Consider the following 22,530-nt stretch of genomic DNA (forward strand, 5'->3'; position numbering starts at 1 on the left):
TTACCTTCCCTAGAAACTGGGTCACTATAGTAGAGTATATTAAGGGCCTTAGGGGTTTTGATATGCATACAATGCAACTCAGTAACCTTCAATCCCCTATACAGCTCAGATTTAAAGTAGGATGAACCATTCAAATGTGCTGAGGAGGGAAGTAAACTGAGGCTAAGAAAGGAAAAACATATTTGTCAATTAAAAAACGGGAATTTTTTATTGGCCAAGTACATTCACTCCTAATCAGAGCGGCTGAAGTTCACGAGGTGACATTTGCATACTGACAGGCAGGGCCCTTCAAACTAATGCTAGAGTGTAATTAATCTGCCCCCAATGGAAGCCAAACCACTAAAGGTCACTCACACACTCACTCTTTGCATCTCTCACACACAAACACCCACACATACACATCCCCAAATGCACAGCAACAATCTGCAGCCAAGACTAATATTACTCTCTGCTGTGGGATCTATACAAGCAGCAAAGACCAGCAATTCACTTATCCTTCACTGCATATAAAGCTCATACGAGCAGAATGTGTGATGGTGCGCATCTAATAGGGCCTGAAATTAATTTCTGAAAATGGGAGGGAATTCCCCCCTTAAAGTTGAATTTAGAAGTTTATATACACATTAGCCAAATATATTTAATCTCAGTTTTTCACAATTCCTGATATTTAATCGTAGAAAACATTCCCTGTCCTAGGTCAGTTATGATCGCTACTTTATTTTAAGAATGTGAAATGTCAGAATAATAGTAGAGATAATTATTTATTTCAGCTTTTATTGCTTTCATCACATTCCCATTGGGTCAGAAGTTTACATACAATTTGTTAGTGTTTGGTAGCATTGCCTTAAAATTGTTTAACTTGGGTCAAACTTTTTGGGTGGCCTTCCACAAGCTTCTTGCAATAAGTTGCTGGAATTTTGGCCCATTCCTTCAGATACAATGTGGTACCTTCAGGCATTTGGGAATTGCTTCCAAGGATGAACCAGAATTGTGGAGGTTTAAAAAAAATGTTAAGGTCTTGGCTGATTTCTTTTGATTTTACCATTATGTCAAGAAAAGAGGCACTGAGTTGAAAGGTAGGCCTTAAAATACATCCACAGGTACACATCCAATTGAATCCAATTAGCCTGTCAAAAGCTAAAATGTCTAATTGCCTAAAGGCTTGACATCATTTTATGTCCGAGATGCTTAAAGGCACAGTTAACTTAGTGTATGTAAACTTCTGGCCCAATGGAATTGTGAAATAGTCAATTAAAAGTGAAACAATCTGTCAGTAAACAATTGTTGTAAAACTACTCATGTCATGCACAAAGTAGATGTCCTAAAAAAACTTGCCAAAACTATAGTTAGTTAATATAAAATCTGTGGAGGGGTTAAAACATTTTTTTAATAACTTCAACCTAAGTGTATGTAAACTTCTGACTTCAACTGTACATGGCTCATATACAATGTACAAGCCTCTGACTTATTTTAATCCATGGAACTCCACGGAAAAGATGTTTATGTTAGTTGTGCAGAATGTTAGTCTCAGTCATCTTTCACTTTCACTGCATCTTCTTTTTGAAAGTGCATGGTGACTGAAACTAACATTCTCCCCAACATCTCCTTTTGTGTTCCACAGAAGAAAGTCATACAGGTAATGACAGAATTTTCATTTTTGAGTGATCTCTTTAAGAGTACAAGTCAATTCTCACCAGTTACATTAAAAAACAATTCTGTTTAATGTTGACAAAATGCACTGAAAATGTTCACAGATTAATTCCTGGGGGAATTAAGCTAATATATATATTACTAATATAATATGAATATTAAAGATTGATAATATATTGTCTTATTTTGTATATTATTAATATTATAGTATTTATATAACTATATAATTTTTTATGTATAATATAAAAATTGACAAATCAAATGGTCTAATTCACATGGCAGGGTAAATACCTGTATAGGTCAAATCGAGCTCTAGAGAAATGGAAATGAGAGATGTAACAGGTGTTTAAGCATTTCTGGTCACCCATTATGAGGGAGCGCCATGACATGAAAGGCGGCAAAACTTGATTGCTCCAAAGTCTCGCTTGCAACATTGACAGCATTGTTGATTAGAAACAGGAGCGATAGTTTTAAATCGCACGCTTACAGAGAAGCCATTCTCGTGTCGAATTAACAGGTTTATAGATCTGTAACATCTTAAATTCAGCAAATATGCACTTCCTCACTGCATGCCCTCACACTAAACTAAACAAGCGTTCAATGAGCTGCCAAAAGCTGCACAAGAGAAAGGGAGAGATGTGGGGGTTAGAGGGGGAAGCAGAAGATCTGATTTATTTGAGCAGATTTTGGAATTACAGTTTGATGCAAAAACAAGATTATTGATTTGATTTGTTCATCTGAAAATATTGGTTTACCAATTCTCAGCTACATGTTAAAGTAAATCAAATTCCCTGCATTATGAATATGGAACATATAGAAATGGTTAAAATTGTAAGCAATACCAGAAATCCCACGCCAAATGTCAGGCCCTGATCTCATCTAAACCTTTCCTCAGAACCATTTCTGTTTAAGTGCATGACGAGCTTTGTTAAGAAACACAAGAATCTGCCATTGGAGACACGGAAGACCTTTCCTCTGATGCAAGCCAGGTCTAATGCACCTACAGGTCTTTCTGCATGCCAACCTCCTGCATTTATGTGTTCCTGATGTCCTATGTACAAACAGTACCGCTGCCACAGTCCCAGCATGAGGAGTCAGCTAATGAGATGGACCCTTTTACTTACAATTAGTGTGCCAACTGAGATCTTTCCATGAAGACTACTGTGTGCATGTGGTTAGTGCGAGCAGGGCCTATTGCTTTTTATGTATGAGAATGTGCGCATACATTAAATATGAGATTCCTCCACTTGCACTCTTCTGTGGAGCTTTGTGCCTGAAAAATATTGTCTATGTGTCATGCTACTGATTAAGAAAGATGAAAACAAGAAACATTCATTTAAAAAGCTACTGAAATAAATCTGCATGTTTATACATGTCTAATAAATAAATAACTTACATTTAAAAAACAGGATATCTTTCCTGCAATAAGCCTCTGTGTGTTTTCATTTTCACAAATGAAGTATCCGATTGTGCTGCTTAATGAATAGGCATATTTGTGCAAACAATTGATTTCAAGCCTGTACATCAGATAAGAGACTAAAGTCTTTGCAGTCTAGGGCTGGGCGATTTGCAAAAATTATTTTATCGATAACAGTCTTAAAAAATATCATGATATACGATTATATCGTCAACCCCCCTGCAGAGAGTCTGTGAACTTTTTTGCTTTAAAAATGTTCATCATTTATTGAAACACAAAAAACATTAAAAGACATTTCTAAATTCAAATAGCACTTTAAAATAAATGGAAAAAAGCAATAAAATAACGAAGTGATAAAAAATCTTATTTAACCACCTCCCCAAATACAAAAATTTACCGTCTCAACGACCCCATTTGCCATCATGCATGTATCAGTCAAAAACAACAGGTGGAAAATTACTAACAGCCTACTTATTAAGAACTAAAGACAATCATAAATGTAAAGACAAAAATAATCATAATAAATCAGCCTAATAAATTCCCTTGTGTTCCCAAAATATTGCTGCCAAATTCTTATTGAATTTGTGTTTGCATTGTGTTTTAGTAAAACAGTTAATGCTGCCTAAAGAAAACAAAATAGAACTAAATTTTAGGTTCAAGATGAGCGTGTCTTGTATTTTATGATTTTATTACTTTCGTCTTTGATTCTTTTTTTTATTATTTTCTCCCCTTTTCTCCACAATTTCGCATGCCCAATTCCCAAAGTCCTCATGGTGGCGTAGTGACTCGCCTCAATCCAGATGGCGGAGGATGAATCTCAGTTGCTTCAGTGTCTGAGACTGTCAATCCACACATCTTATCACGTGGCTTGTTGAGTGCATCACCGTGGAGACTTGGCGCATGTGGAGGCTCACGCTATTCTCCGCAGCATCCACGCACAACTCACCACACGCCACACCGAGCGAGAGAACCACATTATAGCGACCACGAGGAGGTTAGCCCAACATGACTCTACCCGCCGGGACAATTGGTTGCTTAGGATGCCTGACTGGAGTCACTCAACATGCCCTGGATTCGAACTTGCGACTCCAGGTGTGGTAGTCAGTGTCTTTAATTCTGAGCTACCCAGACCCCTCATTTTTGTTTCTTTAAAACAAATATATATACACACATTACAGAACCTGCAGAGTTGCGTTCACAATGTATGCGAAGCGCACGGAAATAAAGCTAACTAAACTCACAGAACCCTCTTGAGATGATCAGTGATCATTTGCAGCATTCTCATAGATGACATTATTCTTGTAAACAGTTTTTAGACAAATGAAACAGAGAGAAAAGAAATCTTTACGTGCGCTTGTTCCATAGGACAAGCTCGTGCTGAACGCCTCTGAACAAACAGTGAATCAAACACGAGCAATGACTTCTTTTCTTTTGTCTGTTCATAAAAATATAATAGCGTGTGTTTCTTCAAACGCATGTCTTCGTGACTAACAGCGTTTCTAGTCATGCATCACTCCGAGACGTCTTACAGGTCACCCGCCTGTTGTGGGTAGATGAGTAAAATTACCTGCGTATGAAATACATTTGGACGATTCACAGAATTGTATCAGGACTGCGCAAATGCTCTACGCAGATCCAATGTAAATTAAAAGACAAATGTGGGAAAAGTGGCTTTGATACAGCACACCAGGCTTTAGCATATCTGCATTAGGAATACAGCAGGAAAAATCTAGTGAGTTCCACCGCCACCAATGTGTCAAAGACATTCACTTAAGTGCTTTGTCTTTTTAATAGACAAGGAGTTGTGTGAATCCCAAACAGCAGGTCTATTATTGAGCAGATTTTTCCAAGTACACCATTTAAACAAGCATTGGTTTTAATTTATAATTAATTGCTATAAAATAACATTTAATAGCAATGAATGCAAACATAGGCAGGCTAGCTGTTTTAAGCATGGTTTGCTATGTGTACATATTAGAGAAATCACCATCCCTCCCTCCACAGAATAGGGAAGAGGAAATACAAAAATAAATAAAAAAAACATTACTTGGAAAGTGCACGGCAGGAGAAGTGCAAACTCTTGCACTTTCTGACAAGAGGAAGAAAGCGAGCAGGGTGAAGATTTATGGCGTGCACAGCATCAGGAGTTGATCATTCTATTAGAGGTAGCACCAAGGATTAATACACATCCTCCCTAGGCCCTATGGGTTAAAAAAAAAAACAAGAGTAAAACTGTTAGTTCTCCCCAATAGATCGACAGAGGAGAGGCGGCAAGCTGACAAAACTACAACTCCAATCTCTAACAGCCTACATCAAACTAGAACTCGGAGGGAGACCATAAGATAAAAACAGCAAAGATAAACATTTAACATTGAATAATAAATAAGGACAAAGTAGGAGGGCTACAACAATAGAATACATTCTCTAAATCTGCACTGAGACCCAGTGAAAATTTGAGCTTAAATTTGTATTTCAAACTCAAGGTTACAAACAAATATATAACAGAAAAAAAGCAATGCTTTAAAATACAGATGTCACCATCAAAGAGCAGATTTGTTCTCTGCTCTCCCATTTTGGCAGACACTTAGGCCCTGTTTACACCCAGTATTAACATCCGTCTCTGGAGATCCAATAACATGTTGTTAGCCAAGACGCATAATCGTTTACACCTGGTATTTGCATGCACCTCCTGTGCACACTTCCAATAAGATTTAATCGAAGGAAGGACCTCTGAATTCATGACTACATACCATCAATTAAAATGTCAGTACTACTAGGGCTGTCACGATAATTCTATTCAGCTAATGCTTAATTATAATACAAATAATTGCGAGTAATAATTTGGCTTTTCACAATTATGACGATTAACTGTCATACAAAATGTTAATGACTTAAGGTATATGCTGTGTCACTGCGTTTTACAAAACAATGCATGTGTGAACTTGCAACATTTGCCACTACACAAATGTTAAACTAGGGTGTGCTCTAGGGCTGCACGATTTGGACAAAAAGTCATATTGTGATTATTTTGAAAAATATTGTGATTGCAATGATGATGGTAATGCACATGTTCAACTGCAAAAAGGCTTCTGGGGTTTTCACACTTGAGCCCTCTTATAAAGACCAAACTGAGACCTTTTTTCAGTTCAACCACAAACAAATAAATATATAAACAGTGAAACAGTCTTCTTCATTTTCAAATGTTACCATCCACCATGTACCTGTTTTTGTCCATTTTGTGACAGGATCTCAGCCCACTAATCATCATCATTATTTTTTGAAACACAGTCAACTTGAATATTAGGGATGCTCCTATCAGGATTTTAACATCTGATTCCGTATATTTTTTTTTTCATCTCAATCAATGCTGATTATTTTACTTTTATTATCAGCCCTGTCAAAACTGGTTATATGTAAGCTTTCTGCTCAATGTCACTGTTAACCAAATTTCACAGTTGGTAAACCATAGTTGTTGCCTAGTTTTTGCTGTCAGTCAAAAATTCAGTATACACAAAATATAATTTTAAAATATAAATGTTACTCTTTATTCTAGGCCTTAAAAACTAGTAGGCTTATACAAACTATTCTTTACTGTATATAAGATAGTCCTAAAGAAGGAGGCTTAATGTCAAACTGAAGTTGAAGTGATAACCTATTGGTGTAATTAAACAAAGTGTTTTGGTTAGTTTTTCACCATTTCACTTTTATTCATTATTTTATTATATTTAATTTAGCAATGCGTTATATTACAGTAACTAAATATGTGATACAGATTTATTATAAAGGTGAAACTCGAAAAATTAGAATATCGTGCAAAAGTTCATTAATTTCAGTAATTCAACTTAAAAGGTGAAACTAATATATTATATAGACTCATTACAAGCAAAGTAAGATATTTCAAGCCTTTATTTGATATAATTTTGATGATTATGGCTTACAGCTTATGAAAACCCCAAATTCAGAATCTCAGAAAATTAGAATATTACATGAAATCAATAAAAAAAAAAAGGATTTTAAATACAGAAATGTCGGCCCTCTGAAAAGTATAATCATGCATATGTACTCAGTACTTGGTTTGGGCCCCTTTTGCATTAATTACTGCCTCAATGCGGCGTGGCATGGATGCTATCAGCCTGTGGCACTGCTGAGGTGTTATGGAAGACCAAGATGCTTCAATAGCGGCCTTCAGCTCTTCTGCATTGTTTGGTCTCATGTCTCTCATCTTTCTCTTGGCAATGCCCCATAGATTCTCTAAGGGGTTCAGGTCAGGCGAGTTTGCTGGCCAATCAAGCACAGTAATACCATGGTCATTGAACCAGGTTTTGGTACTTTTGGCAGTGTGGGCAGGTGCCAAGTCCTGCTGGAAAATGAAGTCAGCATCTCCATAAAGCTTGTCTGCTGAAGGAAGCATGAAGTGCTCTAAAATGTCCCGGTAGACGGCTGCGTTGACTCTGGACTTAATAAAGCACAGTGGACCAACACCAGCCGATGACATGGCTCCCCAAACCAACACAGACTGTGGAAACTTCACACTGGACTTCAAGCATCTTGGATTGTGTGCCTCTCCATTCTTCCTCCAGACTCTGGGACCTTGGTTTCCAAATGAGATGTAAAATTTGCTCTCATCAGAAAAGAGGACTTTGGACCACTGAGCAACAGACCAGTTCTTTTTTTCTTTAGCCCAGGTAAGACGTTTGACATTTGAAGCCCATGTCCAGGACCCGTCTGTGTGTGGTGGCTCTTGATGCAGTAACTCCAGCCTCAGTCCACTCCTTGTGAAGCTCCCCCACACATTTGAATGGCCTTTTCCTGACAATCCTCTCCAGGCTACGGTCATCCCTGCTGCTTGTGCACCTTTTTCTTCCACACTTTTCCCTTCCACTTAACTTTCTATTAATGTGCTTTGATACAGCACTTTGAGAACATCCAACTTCTTTTGCAATTACCTTTTGAGGCTTTCCCTCCTTGTGGAGGGTGTCAATGATGGTTTTCTGCACAACTGTCAGGTCAGCAGTCTTCCCCATGATTGTGAATTCAACTGAACCAGACTGAGAGACCATTTAAAGGCTCAGGAACCCTTTGCAGGTGTTTAGCTGATTAGAGTGTGACACTTTGAGCCTACAATACTGAGCCTTTTCACAATATTCTAATTTTAATTTGGGGTTTTCATAAGCTGTAAGCCATAATCATCAAAATTATATCAAATAAAGGCTTGAAATATCTTACTTTGCTTGTAATGAGTCTATATAATATATTAGTTTCACCTTTTAAGTTGAATTACTGAAATTAAATGAACTTTTGCACGATATTCTAATTTTTCGAGTTTCACCTGTATGTATGTTCCTTCCTTTTTTTTTGTTGGATGTTGGAAATATTAGTTCCGCTTTCACTTGTTTCCGCGGGGAGTGTAATAAGGGCGACACGCTCCCTCATGAGGTAAAAAAATGACAGGAGAATTAAAAGCGCATGTTTCTGGACTCTACAGGTGTTACTGTTAATGCTGTTTGCTCAGCAATCATTTAATAAAGATGTTTGAATTATACCCCATCTTGTATTCTTCGTTATTATTATGATACATGTGCCTTCCGGAGACTGAGATGCTGCTACCGCAGATAACAATAAAAAAAGCTTCACGCAGGATGCCGCAGTTTAGTGTAAATAAAGCGTTTAGCGCACGCAAGCAAACGGAACCGAACTTAGAGCACTTCTGTTACTCTAAGCATGAGTTGTCGAGCACAGAACTGCTCTGAAAACACCAACAATTCACTGACTTAATATAGACCGGACAGAGCAGCGCAAATTAACTTTGAAGGGAGCAGACTATTTATTTATTTAATTAAATCGCAGCCCTTTGCAATTTAATAGTCGCACAAGGTCATATCGCAGTTTTGATTTTATTTCGATTAATTGTGCAGCCCTAGTGTGCTCACACTTGTAGTTCGGTTCTCTTGGTCCGGACCAAAAAAGAAAATGATACATTTAGTCCTATTTCACTTAGCGTTCACACTGGCATTTTTAACACTGAACCTAAAGATACAAAACAAAGGGCATCAGGAAAAAAATCACTGCTTGTTTTGTGAGCACCAAGGTTCGGGTGACAGTGTTCACACTTGTTCAAATGAACCGCACTAACAGAGCAATCAGACCAGAGTTCGTTTGAATCGAACCAAACCTGTTAATCTGTACGCGCTAAGTGGTGTAGATCTGTGAGAATGTTGGAATTCATTCGGAGTGCTTACCTAATGTAATAACACAGGAAAATGAGACACAAAACGCAGCATTTCTAAAGTCACTTAAAATTAACTTATTTGGACAGTGATTGGAATTTAAAGTCCACAATAATCGTAGATCGATAAATATTTGCTGTATCTTAGTTGTACATCTTAGCTGTATCATGTCCTATAATCCAATCAGAAAGGGACAGCCTCACATTAAAAAGCATGAATGATATTTGAAGGTGGAAGGGACTTGCGCATTCTGAGAAACAGTTGTCAAATCTCCACACACACACACACACACACACACACACACACACACACACACACACACACACACACACACACACACACACTACGGTTGTCACAATACAATAATCATAACTTACAATTTTGAAAGGCAACACAGTTGACTGGGCATAATCCAATCTGAAATGTAGAAAAAACTAAAGTATACCCAGCCTTAACACAACCACACACTATACTTTTGTGACTGTCTGATGGAAATAAAAGACAAAGAGACATTCACAAGCTCGCATGCACAAGACTGTATCTCTCATACATACACACAAAACACAAAATATCCTGGCATTTGCTCTATCAGAGCTCAATTATTTCCATATTATGAAGGCGTTCCAGAAGAACAGAGCAGCGTAATAAATGGCAATGAGGTGACACTAATGTACCTCGCTTGCGCTCCCCACTCTCAGCCTGAGAAAACAAAAACAACCCAACTCTCAGGCCTGGCTGAACACAAACCTTCCTGAAAGGGCGGGAGGAGGCTTGCTTATCCATTTTATCCCCTTTGATTTTGCCTCTGCACCCACGTAGCAGCCTGCCTCTTTATGTTATTGTAGGGCAGTGTGTTCACAGCCTGTTTCTCTTCATCTACCCCCCAACAATTGTTCCCAGCCTGTCTGCCACAGGAAATTACACTTCCACCTTCAGGCCACGCACGAGTAGCCCAGACTTGCTTCCACATGCAGGCAGGTGGAGAGAGGGCGACAGATGTAGTCAGACATGTTGCTTATTCACATAGGCTGGAGACTGGCCCAGGCACTGTTTATACCTTACATTAACATCCATCTCAGAGGATAACATGAAACTGAAGCGGTCAGCTGAGACAGATTATTGTTCACACCTGGTATTCACAGTTACAAATGAGTGTCCTGTAAAAACTTGTAATCAGACTTTATCAAGGGAGGATTTCCTGTTGATTTTGTGACTACATACATCACTTACTACATCACTTTGTTATTAGGGATGGGAATTTTGGCCATTTTGTCATGTTTAACATGTTTAACTTTGGCTACATGTACATAACTGCATATATAATAACATGTCTGAAAAATGTATTTAGCTGCTGCATTGTATCTTGTTGTTCCAGTGTATCCTCAATTCATTATTATAGGCTATTGTAAAATAATCTTTTTCAAAATGTGCAAAAGATTGCATAATCAATATATAAGGTGTGTGTGTGTGTGTGTGTGTGTGTGCGCGCACGCATGCGTTCATGTCTGTGTGTGCGTGTGTTGGTTAATTTGTGATGCTCCGTATTGTTGTTGCTGTAATGATTCATGAAGTGTTTCGTTCAACTTGGAAAGTCTGAATTTCCAACTTTCAACTGGGGAAAGTGCAACGGAATTACATTTTATGTCAGACTTCTAACTTGGAATCTCGTGCGGAAATCTTCATTTATTTCGTTGAGATGCAGGTGTGTGTTACATCACGCAGGGCAGGGATGTTTAAAGTCAGTGACAAACATTCACTTTTATTAAATAATATCCATTAACGAGTCAAAGTTCTTACATTATTTGATAATAAAATGTGTTTAGCAAACATTTTGCATTCTCTTTTGATTATAATGATAGCATTGCTGCGTCATATATCAAGTTTGGTTGCTACGAGACTCTGACAATCAATCAATGTACCCCTCAAAATCACAACGTAATCAATCTCAAAATTAAATATAAGCTCCCTCTTTGACTCGTTTGTGTTTATTTGTCAGGTAGTTGACACTGGATTTCGAATGAAGACAAAAGATCATGCATGTTCACCATCGATCATCATTTCCATGATCGATCATTGCTGCCACATCCGAGTACCAGAGTACTCGAGTACTCGTGCCCATCACTGTTTGTTACATGTTGATAAAGCAAAGTACAAAAGCAGCACATTGTTGCATCGAAATATACTTCAATTGTTAATCCAACCACAAGCATAATGTTTTGATATTTGTCGTTCAGATGTTTTAACTTAACTTGAAACGTAAGTGCTGCACATGATGTTTCACTCTATGTTGATGTCTAGCCTGGAAGATATACCATGAATTCTTGTGCATAGGTTTATAACCCTTTTGGTTGCACAAAGGATGACAAATAGGCATTTAAACAGTCCTTCAATGTGGTGTCGTGCAATAGTATTTAGACTAGTGATGGGCCAATATATATCGGCCAAGCAGATTAATCGTCAGATATTTGGCCAATTTGAGATTATCAGCATAGTCCAAATTGTCATCTGAACAACCAATGTGTTAACTGCATTGCAGTACCACAAGTACATCAGTAAGTAGTTCACAACTAGGGATGGGCACAAACTGTTTTCATCTGTGTCTTAAGACAATATGGGACAGCCCTTGTCGTGACGCCATCGAAATACCTTCATTGATAATGAATATGCGAGACACTGGAAAAACAACAAGATGCAATGCTGCAGTTAAAGTGTCTGTCTGACATATAAGTACATACTGTAGATATATACATATACTGTATATGTACTGTATGTCTACATCTCTCCCGATCTGGAATATCTCATGCTTCTGTGTCGACCCTTCTGGCTACCGAGGGAATTCACAGCGGTCATTATTACAGCTGTGTACACCCCCCCCCCCCCACAGCAGACACAGACCGGGCACTCAAAGAACTGTATGGGAGTATAAGTGAGCAGGAAACCGTGCACCCTGAGGCCACGTTCATTGTTACCGGGGACTTTAACAAAGCCAATTTTAAAACAATAGCACCAAAATACCACCAACACATCAGCTTCAACACACGGGGGGATCGGGTTTTGGACCATTGCTATTCTCCTTTCCGGGATGGCTACAAATCCCTCCCCACCAACCATTTGGCAAATCAGACCACTCTTCCGTTCTGCTTCTGCCCGCTTACAGGCAGAAACTGACACGGGAAGCACCCACCCTCAGAACGATCCAGTGCTGGTCGGACCAATCAGACTCTGCGCTACAAGACTGTTTTGATCACGCGGACTGGGAGATGTTCCGGTCCGCCTCCGATGACGACATCGAGGTTTATGCTGATACGTATACGCACGATAGTGTAATGTGTTTCATCAGGAAGTGCGTAAGACGTTGTGCCAACCAAAACAATATGGATCTACCCCCAACCAGAAACCATGGGTTAACGGCAATGTTCGCACGGCACTTAAAGCAGACCTCTGGTTTTAATTCTGGGAAAACGGAGGAGCGTAAACAAGCCAGTTATGCCCTCCGTAACTCAGTGTAGCCAAACGTCAGTACAGGCACAAAATTGAAGGACAGTTCAACACCACCAACTATAGAAGTATGTGGCAGGGAATTAACATCATCACAGACTACAAAGGGAATAAAAACTCCTCCGTGAACACCGCTGCCTCTCTCCCAGATGAGCTTAACACATTTTATGCTCATTTCGAGGACAATAACACCGCCCTCGTGGAAAGAGCATTCACAGCCGATGCTACAGGGGTTGGTTCACTCTCCGTCTTTGTTGCGGCTGTAACCCGATCCTTCCGACGGGTGAACATCAGTAAAGCCGCGGGTCCAGACGCCATTCCAGGCCACGTCATCGGAGCTTGGGCGAACAAACTGGCTGGTGTTTTTACGGACATTTTCAACCTGTCCATCTCCCCTGTCTGTAGTCCCCACATGCTTCAACACGTCAACCATTGTGCCTGTACCGAAGCAAGCCAAAATCACTTGCCTAAATGACTGGAGTCCTGTTGCTCTGACCCCCATCATCAGCAAATGCTTTGAGAGGTTAATCAGAGATCACATCTGCTCTGTGCTGCCCACCTCACTGGACCCACTGACCCTCAACACTGGAGCCCTGCAGGGCTGTGTTCTCAGCCCACTCCTGTATTCCCTGTACACACACGACTGTGTGGCAACACATAGCTCCAATGCCATCATTAAGTTTGCTGATGATACGACGTTGGTAGGTCTGATCACTGACAATGATGAAACAGCCTACAGAGAGGAGGTGCACACTCTGACACGCTGGTGTCAGGAGCACAACATCTCCCTCAACGTCAGTAAAACCAAGGAGCTTGTAGTGGACTTCAGGAAGAAAGACAGAGAACACAGCCCCATCACCATTAATGGAGCACTGGTGGAGAGAGTCAGCAGTTTCAAGTGCCTCGGTGTCCACATTACTGAGGAACTCACATGGTCAGTCCACACTGAGGCCGTTGTGAAGAAGGCTCACCAGCGCCGCCTCTTCCTAAGACGGCTGAGGAAGTTTGGAATGAACCACCACATCCTCACATGGTTCTACACCAGTACTGTAGACAGCATCCTGACTGGCTGCATCACCACCGGCAATAGCACCGCCCACAACCGAAAAGACCTGCAAAGGGTGGTGCGAACTGCCAGAAACATCGGAGGTGAGCTTCCCTCCCTCCAGGACATATATAACAGGCTGTGAGTTAAAAAAAAGGAGGATCATCATGATCTGAGGATCATCAGAGACTCCAGCCACTCGAGTCATGGGCTGCTCTCACGGCTACCATCAGACAGGCGGTATCGCAGCATCAGGACCCGCACCAGCAGACTTCATGACAGCTTCTTCCCCAAAGCAATCAGACTTTTGAACACTTGATCTCTCACGATCAACAGTCAGCACTGCACTTTATTAATCTTCATCTTATTATCTCACACTGGACTGTCAAATATATTCTCCACAATATAACTACTGCATATATATTTTTATTTACTCTTATTTTTTATTTTTATTGTATGTGTATTCTATATTGTGTGTATTGTTTACTGTACATTGTATATTAGTATTGTGTTGTGTAAGTATATGTACATTTGATATGTAAATTGTGTTGTGTAAATATGTTGTTTATTGTAAATTGGTATGTCTCGCTATGCTATGTTGCTCGGAACTGCACACAAGACTTTCACCTACTGTTGCACTTGTGTACATAGTAGTGTGACGATTGATTTGATTTTGATATATGCTCCCGTAACACCAGGAGTCGTACTACACTATTTCACACTGTAGGTTCAGTAGAGGTGCAGAGCTGTGCTGCAGGAAACTTTGTCAAGAGTATTTTAGTGCAGCGTTTCGTTCAAATTGGTGGAAAATTGCAAGTTCGTGAACCGTTAACTTAACCGAAGATCATGAATCCTGTATTTGTTTATTTTTATTTATTATTTTTTTAGCCAGCTTTGAACAAGAAATTGTTTTTTGGTTCCCAACCCTCCCAATTAACACCAAAAATGTGGTCACATATATTTCTGACCAACTAAAAATTGTGTGTGTGATCGAATCACCAGAGACTGATGTGAATATCAGAGGGTAAATGGGGCCACAGTGAAACCCACATCACCTGATACAGAGGAAAGCACAGATCTGTATTAGTCAAAGCAGAACAAAGAAAAATCAGAATGAATAGTCATTTTGAGTCAAAGGTTAACAGAAATGGATCTGTCAAGTCAAATTAAATTAACTGACACTGTTCAAGCACAAAAGAAAGGGAGAAAAGTCTGTAGGAAGACCAGCTATACTCTGAGAAAAGGCTTGTTTTCTGTCTAGCAATTAAATGTTTAACTTGAATCTAAGCTCAATAAAAGCTACAGAAAAGTGGACCTCAAGAAGAAAAAATAAATAATTTTCTGAAGTACCCCTGAAAAGGAATATGGACATTAGACGGATCCAACCAGAGCCACAAAGATGTGGCTGAAAAGAGACGAGTCAAGAGAGAAAAAGAAATGGATCAAAGCAGATGGAAAATGAAGGGAGAACAGCTGAAAGTTTGCTCTAATCCAGTAAATGAACAAATATTAAATAAAAAAATAACATCTCTTCAAGTCGAAAGGTCTTAGTTTCCAAATGGAATCACAATACCCAGCTCTCCAGGCGACAGGAAAACTATTAACACAACAGCTGGGTTTAGACAGAAGGGAGAGAGACCACGAGGGAGAGACAGAGCGGGGACCGTGGAAAATAAAAGTGAGCTGAATAGACATGTCAGGGTAGCAGGGGGGCATAAAAAAGGTGATGTGAGTGCAGATGACAGGAGAGGAAACGAAGAGTGGGGAAGGAGAGTCTATGAGAGACAATAACTTTAAACCACCTAATCCATACTAAGACAAGCCACAACACATCAGGAAATGATCAGATCTCTGGTCTGCCCTTTCCCATAGAAAGGTAAAAAAAAACAAAAAAACTTTAGCCTTTTTTCAGTCACCATTAGTCATGTGGGGGAAAAAGATGGAATACATTAATTTCATTCACACATTACATTCATTTCGACACACTCAGAAAACGGTGATATTTCCTGTGTTAAATGCATGCTCAAAATATTGTCCATACACATGATCCTAAGTTTTCATAAGGTAGAAGCATAGCACACTAAACCCATATTATAAGGAGGAGGAGGACAAAATAAAACATACACAAAGCTCATTGCTTCTCAAGAGTATCGTGAACGTGCAAGGTTTGAACAAGCAGAAGTGCGAACAAGATTTACATTGTATTGATTTTTTTATTTCAGTGAACTTCGGATAAACTATCCCATAACTTTTTAACAACCATTCCAAACTTTGCTGAGTTTTCTGGTTTGGCTCAGCACTCAAAGATCAAAAGAATCAGAGTATAAGCTAAAACAGAGAGCAAACAGTCAAACCTGTCCCGCAATCAATGGTTTCTTGAAGACAAGGTGGATCTGTCCCAACTTTATTTAGCAAATGCTTTTATCCAAAGCACTTACAGTGCACAAACCAAAAGTACAGTCCATCTATAGCACAAATGTTTTTTACCAGGTAAATAAAAAAATGTAGACAAATTGTAAACATATTCAACATAGAGCTGTTAAAATGAATGTGTTAATGCCTGCAAATAATTTACAATGCATGAAGAGAGGTTTATGTGGACCATTAAACTCCTGTATACACCTCTGATTTTTGGTTGTATCCGTGGGTATTACTGACCGCACCTCACAAATTCCACCGTTATTTGGTTAATAAAGCATCATTACATATTGTTTGTTTTTTTTTCCTAGAAAAAAAAAAAATGACAAGTAGTAGATATACAGTAAAAGCTCTCTAAAAAAAAAACTAAAGCCCTTATCTTTAACATATAGTCAGCAATAAAAGTGACAATGACTTCACCAACAGTGAAAAGAGAATAGGAAACATCCTGAGGGAGACAAACTCAAATGTGAGCTCCCGTCAAGTTTCCTCCCTTTCATTACAGCACAGAGAAAGCGAAAGATAGAGAGGAAGCCAATCAGCGTTGCATAAATGCATCCCAAAAAACTGCAACTCAACTCAGAGTACTATGTGAGATTGCGAGATAAGTGTTGGCTATATTTGCAAAAACAATCTTGTGCAATTACGGGTACAAACAGACATTCAGACTGCACACATGCATAATACACACAAGTGCACTCTTAAAATACATGAGCACAAACATATACGTATGTTTACATACACAAGATAAAAAAATGTCATATTATATCAGTTTGCCAATTATCCCCAAGTCATGTACGGTCGTGAGAAGCTGGTACCATTATGTCATTAAATGTATTTCAAGCCATAACACACTTTCGAACATAGAGCCAAATATTTACTTTCATCCACTCTCACCTTCATCTGCATTTCCCAGCTGCTGTGAGCAAGCACGCACACTATGAAACAATGCTCACAACAAAACCATGTGGTTAATCTTTACTTGCCTCAAACCTCAAAAGAATGGGAGGCCAGAACTTATATTAAAACGTACATGGGACATTTATGGCACATATAGTTTAAATCATGTCTTCTGAAGCGATCCAATTGTGTTTGGGTGAGAACAGACCAAAATATATCACCTTGTTCACTAATCTTGCCATTATTAGTCTTCTTTGATGATAAAGCTTGATTCCACATCCTAGAGCTCTGCGAATGCATCAAAAGCTAGAACGTGTAATCCATCTTAAAATCATCAGACTGCAATGGCAAGACGTACAGTGAAAAAGGAGTTATATTATATATATTTGGTCTGTTCTCACCCAAACACAATTGGATAGCTTCAGAAAACATGAATTAAAACACTGGAGTCTTATGGATTATCTTAACTAGAGAACCTTGCTTATATAATATGTATATAAAGATAGACTGATAATAATATTTTCATTTTATGCATATTATAAATATTATAGTATTAATATTACTATCATTATTATGTATATTACATATTTATTAAAACTACTCTAAGGAGATGAGATGTAGCCTAATGGCCATTTAAGTTTTTCTTTACACCCTGCAGCTAAGCAGTTCTGGTTGCAAACAAGGCACATTTTTATTTATTGCTATTTCCGGTGCTGTATTTTTATGATGGTGAGCCATAGTATGAAAGGGGGCAAAATTATATTGCTCCAATTTCACGCACTTGCAATGTTGACAGCTTTGTTGATTATAAACATTAGCGATAGCTTTAACGCATCGCTCGCTTACAGAGATGCGGTACAACACCATTTGCATGTCGAATTAACCGGTTTATAGATCTGTAGCATCTTAATTCAGTAATTATGCCTCATGCTCAAAATGAACACAACAAGCGTTTAACAAGCAGCTGAAAGCTGTACAAGGGAGAGAAGAGAGAGATGAATTGTTGAGATTGTGGAAATAAAGTTTGATACAAAAACTAGATTACTGATTTGATTTGTTCATCAGCATAGATTGGTTTACCAGTTCTTAGGTACATATTATGAACGTGGAACATGAGTGATAACATTTTGCACAATATCCACATCCATGCCTAATTTCATGCCCTGATGATAATAATAATAATAATAATAATAATGGCTATTATTACTAAATCAAGAAATTACAGAAATATATTAGGCCTACAATTGCATTATAATAACTAATAATAACAAAATTAATGTTATTATTATTCCCAACTAATATTTCTCTAATAATTTAATAAACTTTGCATTGCAAAGGGATCTGGTTAAACCTTAGAGACGATCTCACCTCCTCTTCTGTCCACAAAAACCTGGTGTCATAGGGTTGTTTAAGATTTATATAGGAACGTGTAGTGAACAATTAATTTGGAGCACTGTACATATAATACGGTCAGCGCACTTTACCAAACTGACACGAACACGTCTTTTATTTTTTGCATGAGATGAAATTCGTGGAGCGAGCACAGAACCGCTGCATGCTTGCTCATTCAAAACGGAGCCGTGCACGAGCATCGTATGCAGTTTAAATCACATCACAGCCCTTTATGGGGTCATATCACAAGGTCGTATCTTGATTTCAACTTTATTTTAAAGGATCGTTCAGCCCTACACAATGCAATAGAAAGAGGTGTTGTTTTTACGTTATTTCGCGGCATGCGCTAATTTGATCACATCACATTCAATTCAGACTGCAAGCTCAAAACTTGAGTTTCTTCTTTTACTGTGGCACTGGAGATTCAGTAGTGGCAGAGCACTGCTGCTGAATAGCAGCGCAGGAAACACTGGCGTGTAGAGTAAGTACATTTTGGTATGACTTATACCATTTATTGTCTGTCCAAAGATGAGATCAACGCAATCCATTTGTAATTGAATAATGTCTCTTTAATATCTATTGTTCTCTACATTCAGGTTTTGATCAAAAACAACTATAAAATAAAATGTTAATTCAAATCACACATAGCACCGAAATGTTAAGAAGCCATTCGACTTCAATCTTGTTAATGTGTGCTCAACTGAAATACATCTGTCAGACAATCGCTGAACTATAACTATTCTTAAAGAGACTGTACAGTTTTAGGACATGTTCTACAAATCAATGTAAATAAAAATTTTAATAAACTAATGTAAACCATAAACATTCGACATAATATATATATATATATATATATATATATATATATATATATATATATATATATATATATATATATATATATATATATATGCTATATAATATATGCAACTTCAAGACATCATATTTATTGATTAAATAAACAGATTTGTAAATGTTTTTAAAAGATAAAATGTGACCAAAATTACACACAAAATAATACACTGTAAAATAACATTTGTACAATTAATATTTTTGTAATGTACCATTCAAATTGGGAAATTTGTATCAATACCCAGCCCTAATGTTAGCTACCTGGCATGTTAAAAAAGCAACGGTTATGGTGCAAGGTAGTGAAAAATACGAACACAAAATAAAAATAAACTCACTAGTCAACCTCACTGATAGTCAGTTGTTGTATGACTCAATCATCCTGACCCATCCCTAATACAACAAAAGACCCTTTAAAAGGCAGGTCAGGTCACTCTTGACAACTCCAGGCAGTCTGTGGGACACTATTTTTTATAGACACAAGAACAGCTCCTGTCACCTTGAAAGGAAATTATTGGAATCTCCAAAACAGTTGGTCAAGATTACAATCATATAACATTTTTCAAATCAGCAATTAAATTCGACAACAATGGTATCATAAATGCCTTGCATCCCCTTTAAAAAAAAAAAACTCTGATTTTACATGGATTGTCTTCATAATGTATTCCATATTGACAGGAGTTCTCTTAAACCTATAATATAATATAACTCACCTAAAGGATTATTAGGAACACCTGTTCAATTTCTCATTAATGCAATTATCTAAATCAACCAATCACATGGCAGTTGCTTCAATGCATTTAGGGGTGTGGTCCTGGTCAAGACAATCTCCTGAACTCCAAACTGAATGTCAGAATGGGAAAGAAAGGTGATTTAAGCAATTTTGAGTGTGGCATGGTTGTTGGTGCCAGACGGGCCGGTCTGAGTATTTCACAATCTGCTCAGTTACTGGGATTTTCACGCACAACCATTTCTAGGGTTTACAAAGAATGGTGTGAAAAGGAAAAACATCCAGTATGCGGCAGTCCCTGGGCTGAAAATGCCTTGTTGATGCTAGAGGTCAGAGGAGAATGGGCCGACTGATTCAAGCTGATAGAAGAGCAACTTTGCCTGAAATAACCACTCGTTACAACCGAGGTATGCAGCAAAGCATTTGTGAAGCCACAACACGCACAACCTTGAGGCGGATGGGCTACAACAGCAGAAGACCCCACCAGGTACCACTCATCTCCACTACAAATAGGAAAAAGAGGCTACAGTTTGCAAGAGCTCACCAAAATTGGACAGTTGAAGACTGGAAAAATGTTGCCTGGTCTGATGAGTCTCGATTTCTGTTGAGACATTCAGATGGTAGAGTCAGAATTTGGCGTAAACAGAATGAGAACATGGATCCATCATGCCTTGTTACCACTGTGCAGGCTGGTGGTGGTGGTGTAAAGGTGTGGACACACTTTAGGCCCCTTAGTGCCAATTGGGCATCGTTTAAATGCCACGGCCTACCTGAGCATTGTTTCTGACCATGTCCATCCCTTTATGGCCACCATGTACCCATCCTCTGATGGCTACTTCCAGCAGGATAATGCACCGTGTCACAAAGCTTGAATCATTTCAAATTGGTTTCTTGAACATGACAATGAGTTCACTGTACTAAAATGGCCCCCACAGTCACCAGATCTCAACCCAATAGAGCATCTTTGGGATGTGGTGGAATGGGAGCTTTGTGCCCTGGATGTGCATCCCATAAATCTCCATCAACTGCAAGATGCTATCCTATCAATATGGGCCAACATTTCTAAAGAATGTTTTCAGCACCATGTTGAATCAATGCCACGTAGAATTAAGGCAGTTCTGAAGGCGAAAGGGGGTCAAACACAGTATTAGTATGGTGTTCCTAATAATCCTTTAGGTGAGTGTATACTGTAGCATCACTTTTTTTAATACACAACTTTACGGTTCTTAAGTGTTTTTCTTTGCCAAATATTAATAATATTAATACTATTGCTGTCGTGCATCGACATGCAGTGCACTCTGTAAAGATGTCTTTGTATCACAGTACCCTTGAAGACCAAAGACTTGTTGATGTTGGTTGGAAATTAAGTTTTATTCTGTGTAATATATAGACTCCTGGAGCATTTAGATATCATCACATTTATTTTGTACCATTCATGGTTTTGAGTAAATGTATCATACAAGTAGATACTCATGACAATAAGTCACATTATTGTTAATTTGCTAACTTTCTAAATCAACCCACAGACTGTGTCTACACTGTACATGATAATGCTGTCCAGCAGGTTAATTGCAATATTTTGTTTAAGTGAATGTTTTCTTTCTAATTGAGCATATCAGCACATTTGTCATCACTGCTGCAGCTTGTACAGAGATATGTTTATTTTTTCAATCAGCTTGCTAGAGAACTCGCTTGCTTGTCTTTAGTATTGTGATGTCATGGTTGTTTAATATTCTTCTTCTCATCCTTGATCCTTGTCGCTTAGCGCCACCTATTTTAAAGGCCTGAATGTATTAACAGCAAACATTTGCATCGCTGTTAATGTGAAAGAGTCATGCCTTTGGTGTGCAATAGGGGTGTGCGAGACCAGTCGACTAAATGGTTCTGATGCTGCTAGTTGACTCTGGAATTACTAGTCGGTTAATATTTCTCCCCATTGAACTGATCAACATATTAAGGTTACATATTTTAAATAGAATTAATAATACAAATATTATTTTAAAAAGAGGATATCTGGCGCAGATACAAAGTTTGACTTACATTTACATTTATGCATTTGGCAGACGCTTTTATCCAAAGCGACTTACAGTGCACTTATTACAGGGACAATGCCCCCGGAGCAACCTGGTGTTAAGTAACTTGCTCAAGGACACAATGGTGGTGGCTGTGGGGCTCGAACCAGTGACCTTCTGATTAACAGTTATGTGCTTTAGCCCACTACACCACTACCACTTCTTCTCAGGCTGCGCGTGCTTCTTCCCTCTCTCACTCGCTGCGCGCACAGGAAAATGTCCCCTAGAATACATTAGGTTTATTGTAGGCTACATCATAGGCTTATTTTTTCTATCCTATGGCTATTTCTATTTTTTACATCGTAACTGTTATTAGTTAACTTTCTTTACCA

General features: G+C 38.5%; 1 protein-coding gene across 5 annotated transcripts in view; it reads right to left on the reverse strand.

Moving 5' to 3' along the window:
• The window catches only part of LOC127660379 (bifunctional heparan sulfate N-deacetylase/N-sulfotransferase 2-like), a 180,831-nt gene that overhangs the window by 112,393 nt on the left and 45,908 nt on the right, over positions 1 to 22,530 (reverse strand). For 2 of the 5 annotated variants that reach the window (XM_052150527.1, XM_052150528.1), the window contains exon 3: positions 5,115 to 5,268. The exons of the other annotated variants lie outside the window; for them this stretch is intronic. The gene's annotated coding sequence lies outside the window, so the exon portion shown is untranslated. The remainder of the gene's footprint in view (positions 1 to 5,114; positions 5,269 to 22,530) is intronic. 5 annotated transcript variants of the gene reach the window in all.

Source organism: Xyrauchen texanus, chromosome 20 (genome assembly GCF_025860055.1).
Source record: "Xyrauchen texanus isolate HMW12.3.18 chromosome 20, RBS_HiC_50CHRs, whole genome shotgun sequence".
NCBI lineage: Eukaryota > Metazoa > Chordata > Actinopteri > Cypriniformes > Catostomidae > Xyrauchen > Xyrauchen texanus.